Consider the following 24,847-nt stretch of genomic DNA (forward strand, 5'->3'; position numbering starts at 1 on the left):
CATTTCTTAGAAAAAAAAAAAAAAAAAAAGCTAATCTATGAATATACTGCTCTGAATTTCCATAGTTGACCCTTGAACAACAGAGGTTTGAACTGTGCGGGTCCGCTTACACGTGGATTTTTTTCAATAAATGCCTGTACTGTTTTCAAACCGTGGTTGGGCTTCCGCAAATGTGGAGAGCCGCCTACACATACGCATTGATTAATCTATGTCATCTTATATGGGGGGCTGGAGCATCCACAGATTTGGGTATCTGTGTGGGGGGGATCCTGGGACCAATCCCCCGTGGATACTGAGGGACAACTCGGTTTTGTGGGAGTCAAAAGTTATACATGATTTTCAATCAGCATGGAGGTCAATGCCCCTAATCCCCACATTGTTCAAGCGTCAGCTGCATTTTGAGTTGTTTGAGGTGCTGTATTCAATTTATTTGGTTGATGATGCAGGTTAGAATGAAGGAAAATTGACCTAATATTGTTATCTTAAAGTGGTGGCACAAGACTTGGACCATGTGAAGTCTAACTTCCACTGCTCAAGTCCTACCACCTTTCTCCATGGCAAAGTAGAAGGAAATGGAGGAATGACTTGACCTAAGGCTGGGGGGAATCTCTCCAAGATTGTGGAGATTAAGGAGTATACATCCTTCCAGTTTGTGGATGCACCACACCGAAGATCTCTTCTAGGAAAGAATTGATAATATAAAGGGAAAGGTCAGTAGAACCCTCTAGAACCCTCTGCTTCAACCTTCCAATTATGTGTTTCTTATTTATATCATGAGTCATAAATGGCCAAGCACTTTGATGTGGTATTTTTGTTTTGTTTTTATTTTGGACAGAATATAATAATGTTGGCCACTACAAAGCCAGGGGTAAAGTTCTGAGAGCCACCAATAAGTTATTTCATGATGCTGCCATATTGGAAAACTAGGGCAGAGGAAGCTATGGAAGGAAGCTCTCTCCCCTTCAAACTGGATAGAGGACAGGGAGGTGTCTTCCCAACTCCAAAGGAGAGCAGTTGAGTAGAGGGTATTCTCACATACTCTATTTCTCAACCTTTCGTCATCATGTTCTGTAAACATGAACTTGTTGACAAAGTACGTTCTTTGGCTAACATGTTGTTCTTTTCATTTATAATCATAGGATAGTTAACATCTTCCAGTCTTACAGTTTGACTGGATATCACTTATCTGAGTCTCAGGAATTAATAAGAGTCCAGTTGGTGGTGGGGTGAGGGCACTATAGGGAAGGGAGGGATACCAGCATGCAAGGGACAGAGGATCATTAACTTTCTCTGAGGAGGCCACATGCCAGATTTCTCTGTTAGAAAAATGGTGACTTTTAAAATACTGTTTTATTTATTTATTACTTACTCTACTGACATTAATAGACTTTTGTTTTAGAGCAGTTTATAGAAAAATTCAGCAGAGAGTACAGAGTTCCCATACATCCTCTGTCTCCTTCCCCACCACAGCTTTCCCTATCATTAACATCTTGCATTAATGTGGTATATTTGTTAGAGCTGGTGAACCAATAGTGATACATTATTATTAACTAAAGTCAAGAGTTTATATTAGGGTTCACTCTGTGTTGTACACTGCTTTAATACTGGTTTTAACAAATGCATAGTGTCATGTATCCTCTTATATGGTATCATACAGAATATTTTCACTGACCTAAAATTCTTCTACGCTCTGTCTAATTATCTTTCCCTCCTTCCTAATCCATGGCGACTATTTATCTTTTCACTATCTCCATAGTTTTGTCTTTTCTAGAATGTTATAGTTGGAGTCATATAGTAAGTAGCCTTTTCAAACTGGCTTCTTCCACTTAGTATATGTATTTAAGTTTTCTCCAAGTCTTGTGTGTGTGTGTGTGTGTGTGTGTGTGTGTGTGTGTGTGTGCATGTGCCCTGATAATTCACGTCTTTTTATCACTGAATAATACTCCATTGAATAGATGTACCAGAGTTTGTTTATCCATTCACCTATTGAAGGACACCTTGGGTGCTTCTGAGTTTTGGTAACATTTGTGTGCATATTTCTGTATGGTAATGTTTTCAACTTATAAGTTTTTAACTCATTTATGTAACTATAAGGAGCATGATTACTGGATTGTATATTAACTGTTTACTATGACTGTCCCTTTTTTGCCTTTCTACCAGCAATGAATGAAAGGTCCTATTGATCCACATCCTTGCATTTGATGTTGTCAGGGTTTCATTCAGATTTTAGCTATTCTACTGGGTACATAGTGGTACCTTATCTCATCTTAATTTGCATTTCTCTGATGACATATCATGTTGAATATATATATATATATATATATATATATATATATATATATATATACACACACACACATACATGTGTGTATATACATACACATACATATATGTAACATATATATATATATCATATGTATATATATCATTTTATATCCTCCTCTGTGAGGTGTCTGTTCAGATCTTTCATCCGTTTTTTTAATTAGACTGTTTGTTTTCTTACTGTTGAGTTCTAAGTGTTCTTGTATATTTTGTAAACAAGTCTTAATAGGTATTTTGCAAATCTGTTCTCCAGTGTAGCTTATTTGTTTTTATTTTCTTAATTGTCTTTTACAGAGTAAAAGTTTTTAATTTGGTTTTAATAAATTTAAATTTATCAATTTTTCTTTCATGGGTTGTTCATTTGATGTTGTATCCAAAAACTCACTGCCAAGGTCATCTAGATTTTCCCCTATGTAATCTTCTAGAATTTTTATAGTTTCATGTTTTCCATTTAGGTCTGTGATCTGTGTTGAGAAATTCTTGTGAAAGATGTAAGGTCTGTGTATAAATTCATTTCTTTTTAATTTACTTTTTGTTTATTTTTGTTTTGTTTGTTTTGCCTGTGGATATCCAGCTGTACCAGCACCATTTGTTGAAAAGACTATTGTTTCTTCATTGGATTGCATTTGCTCGGTCGACAAAGATTAGCTGACTATACTTGTGTGATCTATTTTGGGGCTCTTCAACTCCTTTCCATTGATCTACCTGCCTATTCTTGCCATCACCACACTGTCTCGATTACTGTAGCTTTATAGTAAGTCTTGAAATAAGATAGAGTCAGCCCTTTTACTTTGTTCTTCCATATTATGTTGGCTAATCCAACTTTTTTGACTTTCTATGTAAACTCGTCAGTGTTTTTTACATAAATTCAAAATACAACCCATAGACTCTAAAGGTTACTAATCAAACTGAAAATATGTATTTTTACTTTTACATTTAATAGAGTAAGCATCATAGTGATCATTTACAAATAAAAATGATTGGTTTGCCACAAACTCAAATAACCTTTTCCAGAGACCCTGCCTCATAAGCTATTTTGCTAGGAAAAAATAAGATTATCTTTCTTGCTACTTGTCCCATTTGTCAGAGCAAACAAGATCAGAGTAATTTTCAACTGTCATACTATAGAATGTGTAAACTGGTGGGCCCTATTATGTCTCTTGCATTTTTCTTGAATGCTATGGAAAATGATATAGTTTACAACCAACTAGTTGTAAAGATAGGACTTTATTTCTCCTACCGTTTAGGCACAAGGGAATTTGGGACAAATATTACACCAATGTCCAAAGTTTTCTGGATCTTCTTCATGTGATACCTTTGGCTTTTTAGGTTAAAAACTCAATATTCTCTGTAGATTCACAGCAATTTAGGCAATACTGAAGAACAAACATATTATGTGGACTTTCTGTGTTAGGACCAAACATGATTTCAATTCTTGAAAATGTTAATACATGTAGTGGTTTAAATCGCTCATTGTTTATTGTCCAAAATCTTCCACCAGTTCTTACTGCCTACTTTAATATTGCACTACCTGCCTAAATTCATAGAATTGCACCCATTCCTTCTTTCAGAAGGTATTGTAGAGATCTTATCTTGTTCTAAAAACATTTATTTTGTGAGCAGCTTTTCATTAACAGGCATGTTCCACATTTATTTAGCTGCTTCCCTTTCCCTTATTCCTATGCACACAGTACTGTATTTACTCAAGCTTTGTAGGGTAAGAACGGGTATAGTAACTTGACCCCATAAAATGGGACACTAAAAACAAAATTTCAATAAGAAATAGCATGACAATCATTAACAGGAATGAATACAATTAGCATGTCTTCAATGGAAGTCCACAAATGCATAGTGTCATATTGTAGACATTTCATATTGTCATATGGTGGTATTAGTATTAGGCTTTCAATTTCAGTTGATTGAAAAGAATCAGCAGACCTTTACACACACACACACACACACACACACACACACACACAGAGTTCAAAATCAGATTGTCTCTCCCATGATCTCAGCAGGGACCATCCTTCATTGGCCGTTCTTCCCATTTTCTAAAGAACATGAGTCCCACCCAGTGGAAGTCTTGTTTTGAAGTGACTCACCTCTTTCAGTAATATTACCAGCATTTCCACCTTGTTCCAGTTACAAGATGTAGTTGCCAGAATAATTTAATGCCCTCCTGCTAATTGCCAAGGCTAATAGAGGAACTGCTACAACTCTTCAAATGCATTTCATTTACATGTTGATTTCTGGCTTTCCACTTGGGAAAGGTGTCTTTGGCTCGAACTGCTTTTGATCTAATGGTTCTGTAGTCTGACCTACTTTCATTTTTCTTACTGCTGACATTTATATTATTTTCTTTATTTAAGGGCAGAAAATAACAGAAAAGGTAATCAGCATGCATTTAGGTCATTGTCAGTGTCCCAGTTACATTTGCATTTCCTACTTAAAGTCTAATGCTGCCTTTGAATGATCTAAGATATCTGGACAAGGGGAAAAACTACCCTTCTGTACCATAAATCCAGAGTAAAAACAAAGAGAATACATAATTCACCCACCTTGATTCGGGACCATGTAAGTAACAACAGCTGCAGTCACAGATTTTGTCTGGTTCCCAGAAATCATCCCTCAGGACCAAAATCCAGATAAGTCAGAGAGCCTCCCATTCCCCCCCAGCACTAGAGGCTTTGAAGGACCCAGCAGACAGATGCCTACCTTTTTGATTACTGAATTTCAAGGCAGAGTGTGATCTTGGTCCCATATAGGAGACGTGACATCCAACGGAAGAATCCCAGGTGAATCTCACTCTCTTACTGTGGGGAATAGAACAAGAATTATGCTTCAAGGGTCATTTACATATTTCAAGTATCAGAATGAGGTTGATACAGACCTGCAAAATGATAAAGTAGCAATGAGAACACTGAATCTAAAAAGGCCAAATGATACCACACAGTCAGGGTATTTGGGACAGATACTAGAGATAGACAGGAACCACGGTGATGAATTTAGTAATTAAAAGGCTCCAGAGAGTGACAGGAGCTCATCTGTGTCACCAGTTAGAGGGCCTTACATCAATTTCTCAGTTGTGGCTCTCTTTTACTCTTCAAGGATCCAGCATGTATTATTTCCCAAACTACCTTCTATTTCATTATTTCCCAAACTGCGTTCTATTTCGTGATAGTTGCTAATAAGGCTAATATCTGTTTCTGTGGTCAAATAAGTTTGAAGAGCACTGGTTTACAGAAAGTTTATCTCTTTTGTTTTGTTTTTAAGTTACAACTCTGGAAATGTGTGTTGTTATTTTCTAAATGAGAGCAAAACTATTAAATATATTTCAAATGAACTGACCAAGAAATCCTCTTTATGGAATGACACTATTTTGTAATCTTTATTGAAATGACATGTACATATGTTACAAAATCTAGATGTTATAGATGAAACAGTAATGGCAATCACAGTCTCTGACTACCATTTCTGGACAATATATTCCTGCTCCAATAAGGACCTTCCTTTACCCAAGACTGTTTAAAGAGTTTCTGGTGATTACCCAGTTTTTCTAAATAATACACTTACAGAATTATTTATTGAGTTATCAAATTTTGAAATGAACTTTTGACCATCTGCATTGATGGGCTGGGACTTTTAGTTCACTTACACCATCTGTCCACTGTATCTCCACCCTTTTCTTAAAATAGTTGTATAATTATGTTTAGTCACCGTAATCATAACCTTTGCATCTTTAAATACACACAAAACTGTTTCTTATGACATCCACTTTTTTGTCCCTTTTATTTCCAAGTGATTTTAGATTTACAGACGAGTTCAAAGGTAGCACAGAGAGATTCCATGTGCCCTTCCCCCAGCTTTCCCCAAGGTTAACATCTTATACGACCATAGTGCTTTTATCAAAAAGGAGAAACTGACATTGGTACAATACTATTAACTGAGAGACTTTGCTTTTCTCTCGGTGTATTCTTTTCCTGTTTTATGACCCAACCCTGGATACCACATTATATTTAGTCGACTTGTCTCCTGACTCTCCTCCAATCTCTGAGAGTTTCCAAGTCTTCTCTGTCTTTCATAACCTCAAAATTTTAATAGTAGTGGTCAGGTTTTTGTTAGTTTTATCATTATACTGAAGTTATGGATTTGGCAGAGGAATACCCTAGATGTACCCTTCTAATCATATCAAAGTTACATAATATCAACATGACATATTACTGGGGAAGTGAACCTTGATCATGTGGATAAGGCACTATGAGCAAGGTTTCTCCACTGCAATTACGATTTCCCCCGTCCCATGTGCTCTTCATTGGGAGTCACTACATGCAGTGATACTCAATGGTAGAAGAATTAAGTTTCAACTTCTGAAGCCATAAATATCAAAAAGTCTATGGTGATATGCTAAAATCACCACAAAAAAATCAGTAAATATTTTGGAGGAAGATACTTGTTGACTATGCAAATATTGCCTTAAAGTTTCTCCTGCTAATTTAAAATTCCTCTATGGATCTTGCCAGTAATAATTATTACTGTGGTATTCTAATGCTGATTTTCTACTTTCCTTATTCCCTCTACATTTATAAGTTAGAATTATTTTATAAGGAACATTTGTCTCCTCTCTTCTGTTTAGTCATCTACATATGTATGTATGTATTTATGCAAACATTATTTATATCAGTATAGGCTCATGGATATTTATTATTTTTCTTTGGGTTTTAAACCAATAATATAATTTATTTTCTCACTTAAATTGTTTCAGCTTTAACTATGGGCAGCTCTTTCAGATGAACTCATGTCCTTTTGTCTCCTTTGACATGCTCCATTTTTTCTTTTCTTTTTTTAGGACAAGATAATTTAGACTCATTTTTCTTATTCCAGCCCTAGAATCAGCCATTTCTCCAAGGTTTCCCTGGTTCCTTTTATTAATGAAGGATATTTAGAAACAAATATTTGGGCACTAGGTGTGCTCATTGTGAATATGGTATCACTGCTTGCAGCCGTTTCAGTAGACAGAGTTAGAAAATAAAGTATGTATACTAACCCATGTGCACACAAATACCTACATTTATAACTGTACCTCTCTCTCTCTCTCTCTCTCTCTCTCTCTCTCTCTCTCTCTCTCTCTCTCTCTGTGTGTGTGTGTGTGTGTGTGTAAACATGAGTTCACTATCATCTCAGACTCTAATCTGGTACCATAGGTTTCATTCTAGCCCTTCCAATGTGTTTATATGTAACTTCTTTCTCTGACAGTGAAAGCACCTGGGCTCTCATAATTTACACTATTTATACTTATTTATTGATCCTAGTGTACAGATATAGTAGTTTTAGGATTCCTAAACAATATTCCTGTAAGAAACAAATTTATAAACTAGAATTTAGTGTTTTTGTACAATTACTTTTCTTTAGGCTTCGAAATCTAACCTTATATATTTTCAAAAGTATTTACTTTCTTTCTTGCCCATCCCCTTCAGTGAGCTTATGCAATACATTTGTAATACAGCTAATGCAGAGTGCTATGGTTTCTGGCAGTCATGTATCACCATCACAGTACTATACAGAAGAGTTACATTGCCTTAAAAATTGCCTTGTGATCCATTTATAGTCTACCCCCTCCTTCATTCCCAATTCCTGGCAACCATTGACCTGTTTTCCATCCCTATAGTTTTGCCTTTTCCAGAATGTAATATAAATTAAAATATATAATATGTAGACTTTCGGGTCTGGCTTCTTTCACTTTGCAAAACACATTTATAGTTTATCCATGTTGTTGAATAAATTGTTTGTTTCTTTTTATCGCTGAGTAATATTCCATTATATGGATTACCCACTTTGTTTATCCATTCACTCGTTAAAGGACATCTGGGTTGTTTCCAGTTTGGCACAATTATGAATACAGGTTTTTTGTGGACATAAAATTATAATTCACTCGGGACTGCAACTACTAGGTCATGTGGTAAGTTTGTGTTTATAAGAAATTGCCAAATTTTTCCAAAATGGTGTGCCACTTTGCATTTTCATCAGTAATGAATGAGAGTGCCTGTTGTTCCTCATTGTCTCTAGTGCTTGGTATTGTCCAGGTTTTAGGGGTTTTGTTTTGTCATGATTTGTTTTTTATTTTAACGATTCTGAGAGTTGTATTTTACTGTAGTTTTAATTTGTATTTCCCTAAATAAATAGCCAGTGAAACTGCCTGGACAGAGTATTCTTTTATGGAAGATTATTAATTTCTTATTTAATTTATTTAATAGATATAGGACTATTAAGGTTACCTATTTCCTCTTAAGTAAGTTTTCATAGTTTGTGTCTTTTGAGGAATTGGTACATTTCACTTAGTTGTAGAATTTATGGGCAAAGATGTGTTCTTAGTAGTCTTTTATTATCCTTTTAATCTGTGTTAGTTCAGTAGTGATGTCCCTCTTTCTTTCCTGATATTGGTCTTTTGTGTCTTCTGTCTTTTATTTCCTGGTCAGTCTGGCTGGAGATTTGTTCATTTTAATTATTTTCTCAAAAACGAGCTTTGGGTTTCATTGATTTTTCTTTACTGTTTTTCTGTTTTCAATTGTATTGATTTCTATGATACTCTTTATTCTTTCCTTCTGCTGTTTCAGGTTTAATTTCTTTTCTTTTCGTTAAGTTGGTAACTTAGATTACTGATTTTTAGATTTTTTTTTTTTTAAATTTTCCAACATAAGCATTTAGTGCTATAAATTTCCCTCTGATCACTGTTTTGGTTTTATTATATTATTTTTGGTATGTTTTATTTCCACTTTAATTGAGGCAAAACATTTTCAAAATTTCCCTTTTAACTTCCTATTTGACCATAAGTAATTTAGAAATACATTGCTTAATTTCAAAGTAGTTTTGAATTTTTCCTATATCTTTCTGTTTTTATATCTAAAGTAAATTTTTGTAGATAACATGTAGTTAGGTCATGCTTTTTATCCATGCTCAGAATTTCTGTCTTTTAAATGGTGTGCTTAGATCATTCATATTAAAGCATTATTGATATGGTTTGATTAACATTTATCATCATGCTAGCAGTTTTTGATGTGTTCTTTTATTTCTTTTTTTCTCTCTTCTCTTCTGTTAATTGACCACTTTTATGATTCCATTTCTTGATTTATTATTTATACTTATTTCTACCTCCTTTCTAAATCTAGCTGTACAGTTATTTTTACATCGACAATTCTGACAATGTTTTGTGCTCAAAAATCATAATTCTGAAACAGTCTCCTATACTTTGCCCATAGGTTGGGCCTAATATTACATTTACAATAAAATGGTTGTATAATATTATTCACCAGAGAATCTTAAATTGTGTTATTATTACATTTTCTTTTTCTCAATTAAATAATAATCCTCTGCACTACTCAAAGAAAAATGTTCAAAAGGTTTCCCATTTTTTACATGCCAGGAACCATTCAAAAGCATTTTCTTTGTATTTCAACAATGTCTTTATCAAGCAATTTTATTCTTTATTTAAAATGTTTCTCGTTGATGGTTTTTTTATTTCTTTGCATGAATATGACACATATGTAATATTTACCACGTCCTCACCTTTTCCAAGGGTTACACATCCTTTTTTTACTGGTAGAATCCATTTACTGGTAGAATCCAGTTATTAATATTTTCCCTGAAGCCTACTCACCTCTCATTGAAATTTGGACCATGATTGTTTTGCATAGTATGCTATTCTTTCATAAGTATATATTGTTGTTTTTTTCTTTTGTTTTCTGCCTTTATCACATTTCAAATTTCTTTCACTGATTCATTATTGAAGAGTCCCCTGTTGTCATGCTCATATTTGGATTGATTTCTTCCAAGGCCTAGTAGAGCATCCCTTACTGCTTGCATAGTGTGAAATAACTGTTTCTTGGATCCTACAACTTCCTCCTTCTAGAATTACTTATTCTTTCTATACCCTCATAGAAAACTACTCATTGGGAGGAATAACATGAAATGTTTTTTATCCTTTACATGTCTGAATTGTCTTTGTTCTGTTCTCAAAACAAAAAACAAACAAAAAACTAATGAGTAGAGATACAAATTAAAGATCGTTTTCCATTATAAATTAAAAGGCATTGCCCTTATTTTGTCATTGAGGATTTTGACATTCGGCTTCTTGATTCTCTGAGGTGATCAGTTTTTGCTCTCTGGAAGCTTATATGATCATTATTTTTTCCTGTACTGAAATTTCACATTGGTGTATCTAGGTCTGGTTTTAATTGCAAGTACTCTACTTGGCCTCAGTCCTTTCTTTCCCAAGCTATCATCATTCAGATGCTGTATCTCTTGAATGGACCTTAAGTATACTTTTCTTTCTCTCACATTTTATGGTATTTTTGTTGTTGTTGTTCTACATTTTAGGGAAATTTATCTCTAATGACATTTTAATTTAGCAACCACATTTTTAGTTTTCAAGATCCTTTATTACCTAATTATTCCAATTTCATAGCATTTCTTTCATTTTTGGGGTTGATATCTTCTCAACTTTCTTGAGTATAGTAGTAATAAGAGAGGTATTCATTTTTAGTTGTTCGTATTTGTTGATTTGCTTGTTTGTGTTAAGTTCATTTCTGTATACTAAGTCAGGGGTCAGTTTTCTATTTTTTTAAATTCTGTTTTTATAATCTATTTGTGCATATAGTATTGTCCACAGATAAAAGAATCTCTCTCAGGTATTCACCTAGATGGAAAATCACTGGGACTCATTATGCAATTTTCAATTTTGTTAGGAACTGCCAGGTTGCCCCTCAAAATGGTTGTACTAATGAGCATGCTTTCTGTCAGAATATGAGAATTCCAGAGTTATCACATTCTCTCCAAACCTGAAATTGTGAAGCTATAGCTAACTGGTGTAAAATACAATCCCATGGTTGTATTAATTCTTTATTCCTTGATTTTTAGTGAAGTTAAGTATACTTTCACGTGTTTATTTCCCATGTGTTTCTTCCTCTGTAAATCGACATTTATTTGTCCCTTTCTAAATTATTTGTAAACTTTTTCTACGTTTTCTGGATACTAATCTGTTTGCCCATCATCAACATTACAAATATCTTGCTGTAATCATTTAGCATTAACTCTGTTTCTATTTGTCCCACAGAAGTTTTTATTTTTCACAGTTATATCTACCAGTTTTACCTTCAAGTTTAATGGCTTAGATGTATCACTTAAGAAATTTTTCCTATCTTTTGGTCATGAAGATATTCTCCAAAATTTTGTTCCCAGTAATTTTATTTTTCCAATTTAGATCTTCATTCCACCAGGAATTGATTTTCATGTGTGAAGTGATATAGTAATTTAATATTTTCCCTTACATATAGAAAGCAACATGTCCTAATTCCAGTTATGGAACAGTGCCTTCTTTCTCACTGTTTTGAAATGCTATTTCCATCCTATAAGAATTTTCAAATATCCATGGATCTTTCTGGGCTCTTGCATGTTTCTTATTGATCTAAAACAACACTAAATGATACTGTGTCATTTTTACATTACCTTAATAATATTGCTTTATTACAAATCTTGAAATCAGATTTTTTTTAAAAAATCATCTTTTTTTTTTTTTTTTTTTCAAAAGAAAAAGGTCTTTGCTATTCTTGGGCTTATACACTCATACATGAGTTTAGGCATTGGTTTTTCAACTTTGACAAAACAATCCTGTTAGGATTTGAATTTGATTAGAATTTATAGATTAGTTTGGGTTCTTCCCATAGTTTAAATCTATTTTAAATATCTCCACATAAAACATCATGGAAATTCAGGAGAGTATTACGGGTTAGCCAACCCATAGATATACTGTAATTAAATTATACATTTAAATTCATTTTAGCTGTGATATATTGAAAAGAGAGAAGTGGAATCTTTTTTTGTGTGGTGGATTTTTTTGCAGTTATTTTAATAATTTGGCTAAATTCGACATGTGATCTCAAATGTTTCCATCATCTGAGATCTGTCAGTGAGCTGTAAACAGTCATAATAATTGTATAATCAATATTTAGAAGAAAATAAACAGTATATGCTTGCTGAACAACTACTTTATTCTCAGCACTGAGCCCAGTCTACAATACACAGAAAGTTAGTTTCAGAATAGATAGGCTATACAACTGTGAAAAAAATTAATCTACTAAATACATTAAATACATTTTTACAATTCTCTTTTGTTTGTGGCCTGGGAATATAAAGTCAAAGTACTATGCTTAAAAATTATTTGAAGTATTTTTTCTCCTTTGATGTAGTTGTGTTATTCATAGGAAGTACAGTTAAGTTGGTTTTTTTTCTGTTTGTATTCCATTTTGTTTTATTTTCCCTCATCCTTGTCTATTTGTTTTTTTGTTTTTGTTTTTGTTTGTTTGTTTGTTTGACTTGAGTATATAAAATATTAACATGATTTCAAAACTTAATACTCTACCAAAAGTTATATTCTGGAAATGCCACCTCATTTCTACCCATCCCTTCTAACAATCACATTAGTTTCTGCTTACCTCTGCTTCTTTTTGCAAAAATAAGTACATAGATGTATGTTTGTTTATTTATTTCTAACACAAAAGGAAGCATATTATATATCTCTTTTGCTCTTTAATTTTATCATTTACTAATGTATCCAGGAAATTCCTATCAGTTCAGAGAGATCTTTCCACTAATTTTATTGTTTAATATTTTGTATATAAAGCATAACTTATTCAACTGATCTCAAATGTTAAATGTTTAAGATAGTCCCACTAATTTGCAATTATAAATAATACTGCAATTAATAATTTTTTGAATATGCATTTTTGTGTTGTTGGAGAGGTACCTTCAAGGTAAATTCTTAGGAATGTATTGCTAGGTCAAAAAGTAAACACATACGTAGTTTCTTTAGTAATTGCCAAATTTCCCTTCAAATTGTATTTCCTCCAGCAATGTATGAGAGTGCTGATTTTCCCACAGATGCACCTCTGATAGGTGAAAAATGGTATCTCTGTATAGTTTTAATTTCTATTTATCTTACTACAAGTGAAGAGTCTCTCTTTGTAAGGTTGTTACTCAGAAGTTAATAAGATCTCATTAGTTTGAACTTATACAACCATACTTAGCCGCAAAGGAGGCTGGGAAATATAGTCTCTAGCAGGATAGTCAAAAATCCAGCTAAAATTTACTTAGCTGTGGAATCTATTATTAAACATAAGAATACTATTAGGGGATAACAAGGAATAATAAGCAGTCTCCATGACACAAATTCACTAATTGGTAGCCAGCAGTCTATTAGATATATTATACGTTCTAAGGAGTTACTTATTTATAAAGTAATCGCTTAGGCTGTGCCTGTTAATACACATCCCTTCAGTAACAATTTTTAAAACACATGGATAAGATATAAGAATTACCTTACCAGGAGATGAAAGTTTGATGGTGGGAAACATAATTAAAATATAGTTCGAAAGTGTTATGATAAGATTAAGTAAAAAATTCTAATAAAACACATAAAAACTGTACATAAACCAGTTGTGAGAGGTTTAGGAAGGCCTCCCTGAAGAAGTAGAGTTTCAGTAGAAACATTAAGAGTTGTTTTCAGGAAGAGAAGTGTCTGGGTAAAGTAGGAATGGAGAATGTCTGGGGAAAGGATCTGAATGTTCAAAGTCCTGATATAGAGAAAGAGAGAGTACAGTTCAATAAGTGTTGGCCATAGCATGCAGCAAGGAGAGAGGTGGAGGAAGCTTAGAAAGAAAAACTGGGCAATAACCAATTACCTCCTGGGCTTTGCTGAGAAGTTTGTCATTTATCATTCAGAAGGCAATGGGGATCAATTGAAGGTTTGTAAGCAAGACACACAGGTTAGATTGGTGATTTAGAAAGACCACATCATATAGACGATGTAGTACAGAGGGGCAAGACTGAATTAGAGGAGAGAGAGAGAGAGACATATCACAAGCGACTGCAGTCAGGTTACAAAAGCGTGATTTATAGCCATCTTACTATAGCTAGCAAAGATTCTTAGGTTAATTATGAGTAAATTGGTTGAAATTAGAAGTCTTCTAAATCAGGATAAGGGACATCACGTAGGGGAGGGGGGTTGGGATGGTTTAATAATGAAAGTGATGAAAGTTACTTCTAGGCCTGGGTTTAGAAATAACATTCCATTTGATCTTCTAATTCTCTCTTTTCTTTTATTCACATGTATGTTTTGCAAAAAAAATTACTGCAGACCTTAGTGGCTTAAACAATCTTAGTTTTTGTGGACCAGAAATTTAGGAGTAACTTAGCAGAGTGCCTCTGGATCAGAGTCTCTCAGAAGACTATAGTCACGGTGTTACCAGCGGCTGCAGCCATCTCAAGTCTTGCCTGAGGGAGGATCTGCTTATAAATTCACTTACATGCCTGTTGGCAAGACTCAGAGCATCCCTGAACCTTGGCTGGAGACATAGTTCTTTGTCATGTGGGCTCTCCATAGGACTGGCCACATCATGGTAGCTTGCTTCTCCCAGAGTGAGGATTCCGGGAGGGGGGGCAGGGGAGGGGAAGAGGGGGAAGAAAGAGGATGAGTAAGACAGAAGCTACAGTCTTTTTATAACCTAATCTCAGAATTGACTTCCTATCATTTTTCTATATCATATCTATTAGCAGTGAGTACTTAGATTCAACCCACACTCAAATGAAAGGGATTATACAAGGGCATGAATGCCTCAAAATGGGGATCATTGGGATCTATTCTAGACGCTGTCTACCAACAGGGTGATCCTCAAGGCCATGTGTTCCAGAGGGTGCAACTGCAAGATAGAAGTAGCCTGCAGGAAGCGCTGCATTTACACAGAGAATATCAACTTTCCATAAAGGAACTTGGTGCAGAAAGAGAATCCCTGAACTCCACGGGAGTCCCTCCTACAAAATAGCACCTGGGAAGGCTGTGAAGGTGCAGATATACCTACTGAGAAAATAGAAGACTTAGTTTCATTATCTAAATCAAATCTAAAGAGTAACTGATACTTCTTTTTTGCAAGTTTTTTTATACATAAAAGTGGAGATTATTCCTATTCAACATCTTTATTAAAAGATTTAAGAGAGGTCAATGAAAACATCTAGGTAAATCCCACTTACAACAGCATCAAAATGGAACAAAATAGCAATACTTGGAAACATATGTAACCAAGGAGGTCAAAGATCTGTACACTGAAAACTATAAGAAATCAATGAAATAAATTGAAGAAGACAGAAATAAATGGAAAGATATTCTGTGCTCATGGATTGGAAGAATTAATATTGACAAAATGCCCACACTACCCAAAGAAATCTATAGATTCAGAGGAATCCCTATCAAAATTGCAAAGACATTTTTCACAGAAAGAGGAAAAACAATACTAAATTTCACATGAAACCACAGACCCTGAATAGCCAAAAACAATACTGAGAAAGAAGAATAAAGCTGTTGGCATCACATTTCCTAATTTCAAACTATGTTACAAAGCTATAGTAATCAAAACAATATGCTTCTGGCATAAAAACAGACACATAGATTAATGGAACAGAATAGAGCCAAGAAATAAACTCATGTATATACGGTCAATTAATTTTCAATAAAGGAGCCAAGAATATGCAGTTGGGAAAGGATAGTCTCTTTAATAAATGGTGTTGGGAAAACTGGATAGTCAAATGCAAAGGAGTAAAACTGAATTCTCTGGGGTGGCCATTTAGCTCGGTTGGTAGAGCGTGATGCTAATAACACCAAGGTTGCCGGTTCAATCCCCACATGGGCCACTGTGAGCTGCGCCCTCCTTAAAAAAAACAAACAAAAAAAAACCTGAATCCTTATCTTACACCATACACAAAAATCAACTCACATGGATTAAAGATTTGAACATAAGACCTAAAGTTTAAATTCCCAGAAGAAAATAAGGTAAGCTCCTTGACAATGATTGTGGCAATGATCTTGGATTTCACACCAAAAGTAAAGGCAACAAAAGTAAAAAGTAACAAGTGAGACCACATCAACCTAAAACACTTTTGCACAGCAAAGGAAATCATCAATAAAATAAAAAACCAACCCGTGAAATGGGAGAATATATTTGCTAACCACATATGCAATAAGGGATTAATATTCAAAATATACGAGAAAATCATGTAACTCAATAGTTAAAAAAATCCAATTAAAACATAGGAAAAGGATCTGAATAGACATTTTTCCAAAGAAGACATACAAATGCCCAACAGATACATGAAAATGTGTTCAACATCACTAATCACCAGAGAAATGCAAAACCCACCCGAGATATAAGCTCACACCTGTTAAGATATCGAAAAGACAAGAGGTAACAAATGCTAGAGAGGATGTGGAAAAAATGGAATCCTTGTACACTGCTGGTGGGAATATAAATTGCTACAGCCACTATGGAAAATAGTATGGAGTTTCCTCAAAAAGCGGAAATATCATGTGATCCAACAATCCCACTTATGGGTATATATCCAAAAAAAAACAAAAAACAAAATCACCATCTTGAAGAGATATCCCTATCCCCATGTTTATTGCAACATTATTCACAATAGCCAAGGTATGAAAACAACCTAAGTGTTGGCTGATGGATGAATAGATTTTAAAAAATGTGCTGTATATATATGCAATGGGAATATTATTCAGCCTAAAAAACAAAGGAAATCCTGACATTTGTGACAACATGGATGAACCATGGATGAGGGCATATACTAAATGAAATAAGCCAGACAAAGACAAATACTGCATGGTATCACTTATATGTGGATTTTTAAAAAAAATTCAAACTCATAGAAACAGAGAGCTGAATGATGGTTACCAGGGTCTAGGAGGTGTGGCAAAAAGGGTACAAATTTTCAATTATAAGATGAAAAGGTCTGAGGATTTGATGTATAATATGATGACTATGGTTGAAAACACTATATTATATAATCGAAATTTTCTGAGAGAGTAGAATTAATGTGTTCACACCACCACCTCCCCCCGCCAACCAAAGGGTAAACAGGTGAGGTGATGGATGTGTCACTAAACTTGATGGTGGGAATTCTTTCACAAGCATATGTATATCAAGTCAATATCTTGTACAGTTTAAATATATTACAGTTTTATTCATCAATTATACCTCAGTAGAGCTGGGGGGAAAAAGATGGAAGCAGCCAGGATTCACAGTTCTCTGCTAGTTGGAAAATACGAAGGAAATCGTCCCAATCCACATCACATTGTGGTACAAGCAAATCATAAACTCATGTTGCATTAAGCCCCTGACATTTCAGAAATCTTGTTTTAGGAGCATTATGCGAGTTTAGCCTGACTAATGCATCAGCTTTCATTTCTTCCTGGTGCCCTAAGTATAACATTTCTTTATTCCTTTACAAAATACGTTTTTTCAAAAGCCAGTTTTCATTTTGATCATTGTCATGATCATTAACAAACAGGTATTATACTCTTTGTCTGCGCTGGTCTTTCTACAAGGGTAAAAAGGGGCAATATGTTTTACTTCTTCTGTTGGATCAGAAAATCTTTCATGGCATGGGCTGGGATGTATTTATGCAATTATTCATTCAAAAATATTAACTTTACATGCATTTTCATATACTCTACTTTTATCTTTGCATACCCTATAGTGCTTTATTCAAAGTAGGTAGAAAATTAACTTTATTAAATGAATCTAGTTAGAATCCAAGGAAATATTTGTTATCTTTACCCCTACTCTTATTCCCCTTATCATTTATCATTTATCTCCTACTAACCCTTAAGGTTATGGCTTTTTTGGCATTTTTTTCAAGGACGCTTTCTGCAAACCTCCAAAACTGAGTTGGATGCCCTTTAAGCTCTTCCAAAGTACCACAGGCTGTTTCCGGGAGTAACGCGATATGGCAATTGCCTATTTGCTCATGTGACTTTTCTAGAGTGTAAACTAGTGACTTGCAAGCATTTCTGCTTTCCCAGCACTTAGTACATAATGCATAGTAAGAATGCAATCATTCTTTAATAAATGTATAAATGAATCAGTAATACGAATAGTAGCGGCATTTTATATAGCTTTCTGGGAAAACTTTTTAAGTATCTCAAAGAGGAGGAGATGAAAACACCCCAAATCTGACCAGTTGATGACTTATTTGACCAGACTAAAGAGACTTTTTTCTCACCAGTCAGGGTACATAAAGGGTTCATGTCTTCAAAATTCAAGCAATAGAGGAGGCAGGAAGAATGAGAAAACAATAATAGATAGTAGCTATTAAGTAGCATTAATTCAAAAGATTCAAGCTGAAGCAGCACAACATGGACCGCTGTGCTCCCCAAGACAGAGCAGATACCTATGCATGTGGACATTTTTACCTGGGAAGAAATGCTTCCTAACCTGTGATGGGAAAAGATATCTCTGAATTTACAAGCTTTGTCTGCACGAGGCACTAGAGTGGGAATTTATGTGAAATGTCCAGAATAGACAAATTCATTGAGACAGATTGGTGGTTGTCAGGGAATGTGGGCAGGTAATGGGGAGTGACTCCTAACAGGTACGGTTTTTTTGAGAAAGAGAATGATGAAAATGTTCTGCAATTAGATAGTTATGAAGATTGCACTACCTTGTGAACATAAATATAAATACCACTCAGTTATACACTTCAAATGGTGAATTTTTGGCATGTGAATGACAGCTCAATATAAAAGTTATTGAAACAAGATAGTAGGTGGTAAATAAACAATGCTAGTTTTTAGTGGTTTATTAAATATTTTACAGTTTTTATATTGTAAAAATGAAAACATCTGAGTTAATATCAGAGACTAAAATGCTCTCTGGCAACTACTCTACCCCATTTCCCCAAAAATAAGACCTAGCCAGACAATGAGCTCTTATGCATCTTTTGGAGCAAAAACTAATATATGACCCGGTCTTATTTTACTATAATATAAGACCTGGTATAATATGATATAATATAATATAACATAATATAATATAACATAACATAATATAATATAATATAACATAATATAACATAACATAACATAATATAATATAACATAATATAGCATGATATAATATAATAAATATAATATAATACCAGGTCTAATATTAATTTTTGCTCCAAAAGATGCATTAGACCTGATTTTCCGGCTAAGTCTTATTTTCAGGGAAACATGGTAATAGTTAAACAAGTTATAGCAAGCCCTACATTATTTACTATGTTATAATCTATTATCAGGCCTGGACTTTTAAATTATATCTGTTCAAAAAATGGATACTTGGAGGAAATGTGCACATCATATCCTATAATTGGTTATTTTTCATATAGATGTTAGTTGGTTCTCCTTTAGCCTATTTTTTTTCCTCCTATCCTGCCTTTGAACCATTGAGAATTACTTTTTTGGAAAGAAAAGTATTTTGTGGCATCTCTTTTCATTTTCTCTTCTCTTTGGAATATTAAGTTTTAAAAAATGGATTTTTGCTACACAGTGTTGAGCACAATCATTACCGCTGAGTTTCCAGGCTCTATGAAACCTCCAGTCACTCACAAAGATGCGAGGCCTCTGGCTGTGACCCTTTTATTAAACATCCCTACTATCACCTGGGAAAACTTAGTTCTCTTTTTTCTTTAAACCTCTGGAACCTGGAGTCACAAATAGGAATCTACTAAAAAATATGTCATAAAAACATGTAGTCTTCATAACATAGCATCAACCTCAAAATATACTTCAAGAGGAAGATTCAGTCCGTGAATTTCACCAAATGTTCCCATTAAAGGGGACAGAGGAACTAGGGTGGCAAAACAAAAGCCCACTAACTATATCTAAAACAAAAATAGGTGATGAAGTATCTCCATGTACCCCTGAATATGAGCTTTCATTTGATATTATGGTTCCTCTTCCAGCTGGAGTTCATGGCCATATTAAGACATCACTAAAGCTTCTGTAAAAGATAAACCAAAGTGCTCTGACACGTTTCCAAATGAATGGCACATAGTTAGCTTGATGGATTCATTATTTATCAGCCAAACAATTATGCTTTGAGTCTATTTTAATGCCAGCTTCTCAAGGGATCCCCAGTACACTCACCAACTTTTATCTCATTAATCCTTGTAATGATTTTGTGAGCAGGACAAAGGACTCCAGTTATTATCCCCATTTCACATGCAGAAAAACTGACTCTTAAAGGAAATGAGTGCTTGCTGAAGGATCCCCAGGCAGCTCCCTTATGAGGAGTACTTGTCATTCTATGTAAGTAATTAAGGTTCCTACACTCAAGGACACCTCAGTAATACTTTAAAAAGCAATTTGCTTTCTTTGGCACCTAACTATCCGTGAAGATGGAACTTGGACCCTGAGTGAAATGAGACAAACCCAAACTGGACTCAGCTGTCCTAGAACTAAAGGGCAACTTATATTCCTAGGCCTCGCAGGGTTTCATGGCACAACCCACAGGCTGTTAAATACCAAGCTAGCTAGATATAGACCGATAATAGATGACAGATAGATAGATAGATAGATAGATAGATAGATAGATAGATAGATAGATAGATAAAATTTATTTAGCAGAGAGATGTCCAAGCAGACATAGCAACATATACACTAATTACATTTTTTTTCTTTCTAGAATCACAGTAGGGGTGGAAGGATTGCTTTGGGTACAGTAGGAAATGGGAGATTGGAGATGGAATAATAAGAATCTCTCTCCAAATGATATATTTCAGGTCTTCCCTAGGTGATTTAGTTTCATAGCAAGATTTATGCCTGGGGCACCATCCTCAACTAGATAGACTGAGACAAGACCATAGGCCATCACGAAGTCAAAGGCATGAAATAGTAATTAGCTACAAGTAGCCCTGGGAGACTCAAATGCTGTCAAAGTCCAAAATTTGCAAAGCCAGCTGTAGATGCACTTCCCTTTATAGAAGGTCATTTGAGTTACCGACACAGAGCCTAAAGGAAAGGAAAGCAAACACCTTATGGAAGGTTTGTCCTGATGGGAGGAGGGAAAACTCTCCCTGGCCTCTTTGCTTTTTTTAAACCAGAGTTTCCTCTCAATAAGAGGTAGGTGGATGCTGGGGGGGTGGGGGGGGGGGGGGGGGAGGGGGGAGGAGAGGGAGATGAGTGCATAAAGTTGGGAAATGGGACAGCATCTCCTATGTTTAAAACAGAGAACACCTCCAAGAAGAGAGGCTCTGGGTAGACTTTACTCACTTAATAGACTTTAAGTGCCTGAGGACACAGTACAAACTTGTATCACATTATCAGACAGGCCCCCTCACGGCATCAGTGTCGGCAGAGGCTCATGAATATGTAAATACTATATGTATCTTGGAAACATGCTTGACAAGAGAATAGCTAAAATGAACTGATTCTAGTTATAAGCCCATCAGCCTGCCATTCTTTATGTTTGAACAGGCAGGCTATTGCTAGGTGACAGATCATTAAGGCTATCTACTCAGTCAGCGGAAATGAAGAAATAATTTGTTCCTAATAACCTTCAGATGACCTCCCAGGCAAAAGGGAGCCTTTAAAGTGCTGTCTCTGCCGATACATGTCAGGCAGTGCGTGGGATTCTTCTGGCCCCACAGTCAGAGCAGAGCGGCTGGTGAAACAGATTAATAAACACCTACTGACAGGGACATATCGGGAAAAGATCTCATCACCTGCCATTATCGGGTTGATGAATAATTCAGAACTCTCCATCAGAGCCAGGAATTTCAGGCAATGCTGAGCTCTACACTCCGGGGGGGGGGGGGGGGGGAGAGGCTGATTGTCAAGATTAAATTGGGGCCTAGGAGATATATTTCTGTCCCAGACTGAGTGGACATCAGGGGAGGGGGTGGAAAGGCATGAGAAGATTTGTCTCTTCAGAAGGTGACCAGTAGGGTTTAGGGCCGAAAAGCCAGCAGGAACTTTCTCTAAGACTCCGGACTGTCAGGAGAAATTCAGTGCTCAGGGCAGGTCCGTGGCACTTGTCTAGCACTACTGGTGGTGAAAGAGACCCCAGCCTTTGTTTCCTCACCTTGCAGGTGGGTTCCATAGATCAGTCTCTCTGATGTACCCCTCACTCCCTATTTAACCTTGCCCACATTTCTCCTCTCTATCTGTGAGGAAATATTCACACTGCAAATATAATCATTGTAACAGCTTTGGGGTCAGACAGGATCCTATGGGCATCACAGGAAAGTCTCAACCAGCTGTGTTTGAGCCTGACCATACTACATGACTTTTCTGGGACTCAGTTCTCCAACCTGTAAAATGAACTCAATAATATCTGATTCAGACAGTTATTGTGAGTTTTAAAAATAAGTATGCATGGAAAAGTTCTAGCACAGACCTGGTACCAAGCAAATACACATTTTATACTGGAGACAAATGGTTGTTTTAATCTCCCCATCTATGTTTCACCAGACAAAGCAGGAAACAGATTGCATAGCCAAATTTGGTAATTCAAGGAGTTATATAAAGGGCCAGTTCCACAGGCACTGGCCAGGTTTAGCAAACTGACGAGGTAGTGACAAGCCCCAGGACTGATAACAGCAGGGGTCCCTCAGCACCTCGAGGCCTTAAGGACCAAAGCAGACTTGCTGCCTGACTAAAGCCTGCCACAGAGGTTCCCAGCCAACCATGGTGACCCTTCAGGTTGGGAGCACAGGACAAATAGCCCCCACTGCACTCTCCTCCGAACCTCCAATCTCCTGCCAGGAGCTCTCTTTCACGGAACCCAACTGGACACCAAGCAAGAGGTCTATTGATAGGGTCTTAAAGGTCACCTGCCTAGATCATAGATCAAGGTGTAGAAAGGTGGGAATTGAATCTGGAGGGACACACACAAGAGATCTAACATATCACTTGACTGATCTGATTGTCAGTTCTTCTCCATCTAAGGTGCCTTCAATGTGTGTGAAGTGAATTAAAATGAAAAAGAAAGGGTACATTTATGCATTTTAGAAACTCATAGACTAGACTACCTAGGGGTAGGAAAAGGAAGAGAAAGAATGAAAAGGAGAAAGAAAGACCCAGAGAGAGAATTTTTGAGTGGTATAATGGAGTCAAGAAAGTTTAGGTCATTACTTAAATCATTGCAGATTCTTTACTAAACCATTTCTTAAACTCTGTGGTTCTGTCACCCATAAAATGAAAACTTCAGACTACCTGATGTCATAGACTTTCCTAGCATGAAATTAATGACATAAAGCATGATAATAGAGTATTTCCACCAATGCTTTCCCCTCCCAGGCACTTGAAGTAGGCATGGAAGACTAAGATGGCGATTCCTTGGAATTTAAAGTCCCACAACATCTCTTCGTAAATTTGGACTTGACTTAGAGCTCAGCATGTTAAAACAATTTTGGTGAAATGTATACATCATTCAGAACCTAAGTGGCCCATGTGTCCAACCCAATTTAAGCTTTACTGAGCTGAAGCTTTTTCAGTTTGGTCAAGAAGTAGAAGGAAACTATGTTGCTCTGTTTGTAAAAGATAAGCATAGAAAAAGCCTCTGGCCAGAAAGCTAAAAAGGCTGTAGATCTTTTTGAGAGTCAATCAGCTCTAATGAAACATCATTTTAAAGAATCTTGTTAAGTGGTTTAGAGATGAAGTGCCTTTTCAAAAACATTTAGTTTCAAGAAATAGCGTGAAAGTTAGGATGCGTTTGTTAATTCAAGGGCTGAGAAGAGGCAGAGGATGAGACTAGAGCAGGACTGGGAGGGAGACAGAACTAGGTTGGAGACAAAACAAGTACAGCATGGGATGACCTTAAATAGGATGCAACAGAAAGTGTGGGTCATCCGAATTCCCATCCATCTGTATCATTCTCTTTCTTAAGCATTCTGAATACCTTTGCTGCTATTGTGTTTTATATAGAACCCTTAGAAATGAGGAATCTAGCATGCTAGAGAAGGAAGACTCCTAACGGGTCTCAGATGGACTTAATGAATAAGTTCTTTGGTCATTGGATTACAGAACCAATATGCAATTCCAGGAAGTCCTCCAGGAATATATTCATAATTTACATAGGTTTTACAGTCAAGGGAAATCTCTGAATTTTACATGATAAAGAATAGCCAGACATGAGAGGATCAGCAGAGAGCATCTCAGGCAGAGAGACAACTAACGCAAAAGCCTTGGAAGCCTGACCAAGCTTGGCCTGTGTGAGTAGCATAAAGAAAGATGGTGTAGTTGGAGGATGTTGAGTCCAGAGAGCAAAGCCTGAGACTAGTCAGGAAGGAAGGAAATAGGCCACAGAGCCTTATGAAGTACTCACAACTATATCTTCAGACTACAAATAATGAGAAAAAGCACCCTGCAATGGGAAGTTGAAAGTCTTGTCAAGTTCACTCATCACACGTTAACCTTACAACTTAACTCGGCTGATGGAAACCACAGGGAAGACATGTCCAATGATACTAAGGTGCCTCAGGGATGCAAGTAAGCCATAGTCAGTCTGCCCAGGATACATCTTCTCTGCCACCCTCTTTTTGTTATCTAATGCATTTGCATTTCTTCTTGCAGTTTCAATTGGTAAAGGTCTAAGAGGCTGTGCTTTGTCAACACATTCTCCTGAGGCTCTACTATAGTATGGGCACCTCGAAT

At 35.8% G+C, this 24,847-nt stretch overlaps 1 long non-coding RNA gene across 1 annotated transcript in view; it reads right to left on the reverse strand.

Annotated features, from left to right (window-relative positions):
* Positions 1 to 5,153, reverse strand: part of LOC141571349 (uncharacterized) — a 145,966-nt gene extending 140,813 nt beyond the window's left edge. The window contains exon 1 of the long non-coding RNA XR_012496111.1: positions 5,038 to 5,153. This is a non-coding gene — a long non-coding RNA (uncharacterized LOC141571349). The remainder of the gene's footprint in view (positions 1 to 5,037) is intronic.
* Between the last annotated feature and the right edge of the window lie 19,694 nt (positions 5,154 to 24,847).

The sequence above is a fragment of the Rhinolophus sinicus genome, linkage group LG04 (assembly GCF_036562045.2).
Source record: "Rhinolophus sinicus isolate RSC01 linkage group LG04, ASM3656204v1, whole genome shotgun sequence".
In the NCBI taxonomy this organism is placed as follows: Eukaryota; Metazoa; Chordata; class Mammalia; order Chiroptera; family Rhinolophidae; genus Rhinolophus; species Rhinolophus sinicus.